Source organism: Suncus etruscus, chromosome 10 (genome assembly GCF_024139225.1).
Source record: "Suncus etruscus isolate mSunEtr1 chromosome 10, mSunEtr1.pri.cur, whole genome shotgun sequence".
Classification (NCBI taxonomy): domain Eukaryota; kingdom Metazoa; phylum Chordata; class Mammalia; order Eulipotyphla; family Soricidae; genus Suncus; species Suncus etruscus.
Window position 1 is genome coordinate 103,043,020 of NC_064857.1, and position 7,877 is coordinate 103,050,896.

General features: G+C 37.2%; 1 non-coding gene across 1 annotated transcript; it reads left to right on the plus strand.

Moving 5' to 3' along the window:
- The first annotated feature begins 2,133 nt into the window (after nt 1-2,133).
- On the plus strand, nt 2,134-2,266 carry LOC126021103 (small nucleolar RNA SNORA51). The gene has a single exon (XR_007499715.1). It is a non-coding gene; the product is annotated as a small nucleolar RNA SNORA51 (small nucleolar RNA).
- Nucleotides 2,267-7,877: the final 5,611 nt, after the last annotated feature.

The following is a 7,877-nucleotide window of genomic DNA, read 5'->3' on the forward strand; positions in this document are numbered from 1 at the left end:
GTGGAGATTTATCAAAAAAATGGAAATTGAGTTCCCATATGATCCAGCTATACCACTTCTAGGGATATACCTTAGGAACACAAAAATACAATTCAAAAATGCCTGCCTCACACCTATATTCAGTGCAGCACTATTTGCAATACCCAGAATCTGGTGCCAGACAACAAGTGAGTGGCTAAAGAAACAGTGGTACATATACACAATGGACTACAATGCAGCCATCAGAAGAGATAAGGTCATGAAAATTTCCTTTACATGGATGAACATGGAATCTATTATGCTCTGTGAAATAAGTCAGAAGGATAGATATAGACACAAACTAGTCTCTCTCATTAATGGGTTTTAAGAAAAGTAAAAAACATTATTGTAATACTACACAGAGACAATAGAGATGAGGGCTGTAAGGTCCAGCCCACAATATGAAGCTTGCCATAAAGAGTGGTGAGTTCAGTTGAAGAAATGACTGCACTGACAACTACTATGACAATGGTAGTGAATGAGAGAAATAGTATACCTGTCTTGAAGGCAGGCAAGGGATGGGATAGGAGGGAGATGGAGGGTATTGGTAGTGGGAAAGTTGTGCTTGGTGAAGGGGATTTTTTTTAAATTTATATAACTAAAACCCAACTACAAACATGATTGTAATTATGGTTCTTAAATAAAGACTTGTATACAAAAAATAAAGACTTGTATTAAAAAATAAAAATAAATAAAAATAGAAAAGTTTTAAATCACCATTAGATACAGTTACAAAGTTGTTTACAATTGAGTTTCAGCTATACAATGTCCAATATCCATCACTTCACCAGTGTAAATTTCCCAGCACCAATGCCCACAATTTGTTTCTTGCCTCTGGTCTCCCCTCTGCCTGACTGTATGGTAGACTCTCTCTCTCTCTCTCTCTCTCTCTCTCTCTCTCTCTCTCTCTCTCTCTCTCTCTCTCTCTCTCTCTCTCTCTTTCTCTCTCCCCCTCCCTCCCTCTCTCTCTCTCCCTCCCCCCCCCTCCTCACACTTTTTTCCCTTTTAAACACTGGTTTGCAATATGGTTATATGCCAACACTTTGCCATTTTTTCTTGTCCAGAGTGACCATTTCCAACAATTATTGTCATAGTAGTCTCTTTTCTGCTAACCACATTCCCCCACTCTGTGGCAAGCTTTCTGTCATGGACCTCTTGGTCCTCAACTATTGTCTTTGGTATTATTATCATACCATATTTTATATCCCATAAATGAGAGTGCTCTTTCTATGTCTATCCCTCTCTCTTTAACTCATTTTGTGCAGCACAATAACTCTCCATATATCCATGTCCATGTAAAAGTAAATTTGATGACTTCATTTTTCCTAACAGCAAGCAGATACCTCTGTGTGGAAAACACCTAAGCAGCCTTACTTGTGCCATCTAAATGGAGGAGATGAAACTGTCATAGACTAATAAAATTCAGTAAAAAAAAATTTTCCCCCAGAGATGTAAACTTGCTTCCCAGGAAGTTCAGTCACTAGCCCCGCTTAACTTATAGCTGTATGATTTCAAGCAAATCACTAAACTCATTTGGGTCTTCATTTTCTTGCCAGTAAAAACCCCACTTTATATCCCAAAATTCTATTGGGCAGCAATGTCTATAAGATCAAAGCCACTATATTTACTTAAAAAAACTAGACCACATATTTGATAGAGATGACAAATTCTTGGGTAGAATTCAGACAACCTAGTCTCCTTCTTTATGGATATTTTCCAAGATATAATCTTACCTGCAAAAAACACAGATCTTCTAAATGTTGATAACAAATACTATCATTCCTACCCTTGACTTTAGCCGAACCTTTCAACAAGAGTTAATTCCTCTCTGGTCTGTGTTCTTCAGGGTCTACACAGACTCCTTATCTCTTAGCAGCTATTTGCACTGTCTCCGTCACCAAAATGTAAATTCTTTAAGAGAAAGGATTCTAATTTTGGGGGATTTCTGCTGTGGCCAGCACTATTCCTTATTTGGGACATTGGTGGGACATTGGTGGTGGGAATGTTGCACTGGTGAAGGGGGGGGACCTTTACATGACTAAAACCTAATCACAATCATTTATGTAATCAAGATGTTTAAATAAAGGAAAAAATGAAGTAAAAAAGAAAAGACAAGGCCTCCCAATGCTTACCACAGGCTGTGTTCTTTACACTGACTGTATAGAAAGAGGAGGTACAGTAAATGCTTCCCATATACACCTCAAACCAGGTCCTTTGCCTGGTCTGTATTGTGAATGGGGGGACAAATAAAATAAAATAAAATAAAAACTCATTAAATATTTGTTAAGAGAAAGGATTTAAAAAACATTTCTTGTAGGAAAGCATAATAGCATCATAGGTAAACAGCATGTTTCACAGTCAAATGGCTTAGATTTTAAATACTGCCTTTTCTATTTACTAGTTCTGATCCTCTGTAAGTTGAACTATCTAGCTATACTTTAGGTTTTTGTTTTCCCCCAATCTTATTGAGAAATAAATGGCATATAACACCATGTTAGTTTAAAGTGTATTATATAAAGATTTTATTTATATAGATTGCACAATGATCACCACCATCAGTATCATTAAGATCTATGAGCAAACATACTCTCTTAGCAACTTTGAAATACCAACCCCGTGGTATACTATAGACACCAGGCATACATTGAATTCCCAGAACTTTAAGCTTATAACTAAAAATATACCTTTATTCACCTCCCTCATTGTCCACCCTTGCATGGCTGTTGCTGCCAACCACCAATTTGTTTTCTCTTTCTGTGAGTTTGGCTTGTTTGTTTTTAAGATTTCATGTAAAATAAGATCATCATACAGTATTTATCTTTGACTTATTTCACTTAATCTCTCATGTCTTCATCCTTAAACATAATTAAGCTCAATTCATTGATTTGTTGTAAATGCTGTATTAGAAATACATAAACTAATAAACATGTCCTTAAAAAAGCTGTTATATCACCAGAAGTGTATTCTACTTACATAATATGTGTGTGGTGAGAAGAAGTGGGAAGATAAACTGTAGCTTGTTACATGATCTCTATAACTTTAAAGAAAATCCAGAGGACGTTTAGAAATAAAGCTTTTTCTATTATTTTATAGATTTAAGATTGCAGGTCAATTTTCTTGAAGAGCTATTCTAATCTGTACGTCAATTTTGGAACTGCTTATGCATTGAGGGAGGTGTCACACATGTGAAGCTCTTGGCTTCTCTGAGAGGAAGAGTTGCCCTTAATATTCAATGACAGTCTAATTTTTCTATCTTAAAAAATATTTTCTTTTCATTGAAATTTTCCCACTAGATTTTTATATACAAATACCAAATTGTCACCAATTTTTGAAAGATGCTAGCTAAAAATGTTTTTATATTTAATCTCATCAACAGAGTAGACTGTTATTTTCTTCCAGTAAATTTTAAACATTGTGTGTGTAACTTAGTGTCTGTATTTTTAGGCCTGAGATAATGCTCTATTTAGTATTTTCTGATTAACACCCACAGTCACTGATCTATGTCCTTTGTCAGAATAGTACAGTGGAATTAAGGATGGTCAGGGGGATTTGGAGCCCTTAGCCAAAACCTAAAGAGCTGAGACATGATGGGTATATTGTCTTTTTATACCCATCCCTAAGAAGCTTCTCTCTAGCACTAAACTCTATTGAGAAATATCTCCTGCTTGCAAACAAGTCAGATACTTATTCCCTTCCTTTCTTAATGTTCTTCCTTCAGCGTTCAGCTGCACAAGGCATAAAACTGCTAGTTGGTCTTGCAGTTCATATTCACACTTCATGAAAGTGATCTCTCCAGGATGTATTTTAATACTTTCTTTTGAATAACCTCCTCTCTTTCTTCAGGTGAAATTGAAGTCATCATTTTCTTTTGCAAGGTTAATGAAAGAGTTTCTATCTGGTTCTCTCTCTGCATTTACCGCTACTCAGGTACCATGTTTTCCCAAGCTATACTGAACTTTATTAAAAACAGCTTACAGTTTCAGATCTTGATCATTCCTTATACTGAAACCTGACCTAAATCTCTCCTTTCTCTGATGACAAAATTCAGGGACAGAGCTAAACAACAGAAGGTAGGGCACTTGACTTGCATACAGTCAATCTAGGTTTGATCCCCTGAACTCCATATGTCCCTCCTCAAGCCTGCCAGAAGTGATCCTTGAGTACAAAGGCAGGAGCAAGCTCCAAACAGTGCTGAATGTGGCCCCAAAACAAATACAAACAAAAAAGGACAAAAATCCAAAATCATCACAATAGCTTGAAGGGTCATGCCAAGGAAAAAGCTCACTATTTTTCCTCCAGTTTCCTCCCTCCCTGCTCAACAGGGCTGTTTCAGATCAGTGAGCACATTGTCTTTCTGCCTTAGTCTTAGAACACATCCTCCCACTCTGACTGGAAACCCTTTGAAGAACAGGTTTTCCAAGGTCCAAGAACTCAGTGAACCTCTGCATAAACTGCAGACTTGCAGTGCTGTTTAGAACACAGCTGCAACTTGACTCACCACTCCAAATGGAATTTTCCTAGAGTTTTAAACCCTTCTTCTGACTCCGTTTTCCTTGTGAATATCTGAGGTTATGTCACATTATGGAGTTTGGGAAAAGCATGAACTGACTGTACCTAAAAACCATTAGAGAAAAACCCACAGAGTTTATCAGTAATATCAGTAGTTTTCTTATTTCCAATGAATGGGCTGAGAAATGGCCTGAAGGAATTATTTACGTGGTTTCCTTTAATAACTATCTATAAGAACAGGATATTTCCTTTGGGAATCCCAAGGAGTCTGCATTTTAGATGGTGGTGGTCAAGCTTTTGAAAACTCAAGGACAGAGATAGATATGAAGACGAAGAAAAAGAAAGAACCACACAGACCAAGGTTTGTGACAAAGACAAAAAAGATTCTGTATTGTCATCATTTATGTACCGGATCTTTCCTCATCTTAAGATTGTTTGGTCTTAGGATGTATTTCAAGTGTTGTCTGCTCTCCTGAAGAAATGTTGGACAAATGAAAATCTAACAAGTTTGGTGGAGAACCACAATGGTAAATTTCAGCAATGCCTGAGACAGTTTAGGGCTCTGAGGGAAATATTGTTTCTGCAATTTAAGAAAATAACTGAGGTTTTATTCCCTTACAATGAGGAAGTGACCATATATGCCCCATATTTCTGATATTCTCCAAAAAATTATCAAAGATGACGATCAAGACCAGAGAGATAGTACTGATGTTAGAACACTTGTCTTGCATGTGGCCAACCACAGTTCAATGCCAGCACCTCATATAGTTCCTGAGTACAACTCAAAGTGATCCCTAAACATTGAGCCAGAAAAAGCCCAGAGTAACCTCAATCTTCTACCTCAAAAAATAATTGTTATTATTTACAATATAATAATTTATAATAATAATAATAATAATAACCTCTGAGCACCACAGGATGTGGCTGAAAACAAAAACTAATTAAAAAGAAAAAGACTCAATCCCCATGTACTCTCTTTCAAGCTCTCTACTGCTGTTTGAATGCAAGTGGGAATCTTCCATTGACAAACTGATTATTGAGGATGGGCCTCGGGTAACTCATTGGCAGTTTCCGGCAGCTTTCCCAGCCCCTCTAGATCTTTGGCAAACCGTTCCTTGCAGTAAATACCTTCAGTTATTTTCAGAAGGGCGCAGAAGTTTGCATTTTTCCCCATGGCCATGATTTCATTACCTTTTGTTTACTTTTGTTTCCATAAACAGATTATCAGAAATATAATGGAGTGATTATAGGGGGGAGGGAACCAAAGCAGCAACCAAAAAAAGACATCACCCAAAAAAGATCCCAACTGGCACAAGAGTTCTGAAAGGAAGTTTTGACCCCTCCAGTTGCCATGAATGACTGTCCCTGTCCCAGGAAGAATTTTCAAAGAAGGAAATACTTTGTAGTCTACAAGGACATAAAGACATGATCTCTTGGAATATCGTGTTGAGAATTACCCATCACGCCCTCTAAATGTGGAGGCATCTAGCTGTCTCATTTGTCTATACAATTGTCAGCTGTGAACTCTCTAACTTCAGTGCAACTCAACAATTATTTGTTGAGTACAGGCTATACTCCTCTATAAGAGCCTTGGAACAAAATTTGCTGAGGGCACAGATGTCCTAAATATCTCATACACTTCATAAATGCAAGTCCTGGCTGTGGTTGTTCCTTTAAGGTAGGTATTGAGTTTATTCATTCTTTTGTTAATAGTGTGGCTGTTAGGTACACAATAAAGAACTAAACTGGAGATATAGAGAACTTAGGGTGGCAATCTAGAATTACTTATAATCACATAGTGGCACATTACAACATAGTGTAATAAGAGTAATAAAGGTTTGGAAATCGGTGTTAGATTTTGATGAGTTTATTACATCTTGGATACTGTGAATGACCTGAAAATGTTAAAAATGCTCCCAAACCTGAGAAAATTTGCCCTTTTGCCTCTAGACCAAGATGGCTGCATACCTGAGATGAGGAGTATGGGAGACAAGCAAAGTGTAAAGATTCTAACTCTTCAAGTTTGTGAAGCTCCAGAATGATCATAGAATCTAAATCACCTTTTGATGGGAGAGGGAATATCTCAGGATTTTAGAGTCATGCCTAAACTAGGACCTTGTTTTTCAATAAATGCAGTGCTAAGTGGCATGATCCATTTTATGAGAATACTGTGCCTCCACCCCAAATCAATGTCCCACATCTATTTACAATGAAAGGTTGATGAAGTGTGTTTTACTGTCTCATGGATCCTGAGAACATCTGAATTGGAAGCACCAACTGTCCCAAAGAATCACAGTTATTACAACTGTTTGTTTGGAGTCCTGTATTGAAATCAGCAGACAATCAGTCTTTCCCAAGGAAGACTCAAAAGCCCAGATCCAGGCTTTATAATTTTCAGGCAGTTCCTTCAGTGGGAAAAAGATTTGCTGCTATTGCCACATTTATTTCTTCTCTCACTCAACAGTGTTCCATTTCTCCTTTGATCTCTCAAAGAAGAGGTAACCTGATTTGCATCCTTCCTTTCTACTATTCATCCAGACCTGGAACTTCCTGTTCCTGAACTCATGATGGGGGATACTCATTCAAATATTTATTTTCAGGCTTGTCTAACTATGAAAATCCAGTCTTGCTCTTTTAAACAATGCTTTTCTCTCTAGAGAGTTATAGAATTATAGCACTTCATTTATTAGACTGTTTCCTACACCTTGAAGACCATTTAAATTTACTATGAAGAAATGCTCACAGTTAAGAAGCAGAGGATGCTAATTGTAAATTACTATTTCTAAAGGGGCTTGCCATTATGCAAGCACTTTCACATTCAGTATTTCATGTGAATCATGCAAAACTTGTGTATGTCAAAGTTTTGAGGTAACTTTTCTCTATATAGGCCTCCCTGGTGTATAACTTTGCAGCACTTTCCCATCAAGATGTTGAATAAATTCATTGTCTTCTGTCTTGAAGCTAGTCTTTGGGCAATAAAATGTGGTAGAGATTATTGTTATGCCCCCCAACAAAAAGAAAATAACACTTGTAAGAGATTATTGTTACACAAACCCCACTTATGGATCTCCATAACCAAGTATCACAGACTGTATGACTTCACCATCTGAAATTTATCCTCTTGAGATTCTGAAAGCTACAAATTCAAGGTCAAAAGTCTTTAGAAATGTTATCTTATGACACTTTTCTCCCTGAGTTACAGACACTTGCCTTTTCAGTGTGTCTCTCATATTCTTTCCTCTATACTTGAGAGGGGTGGGAGAGAGAGAGAGAGAGAGAGAGAGAGAGAGAGAGAGAGAGAGAGAGAGAGAGAGATCATTGTGTCTTTTCTTCCTCTAAAGTAGATACAG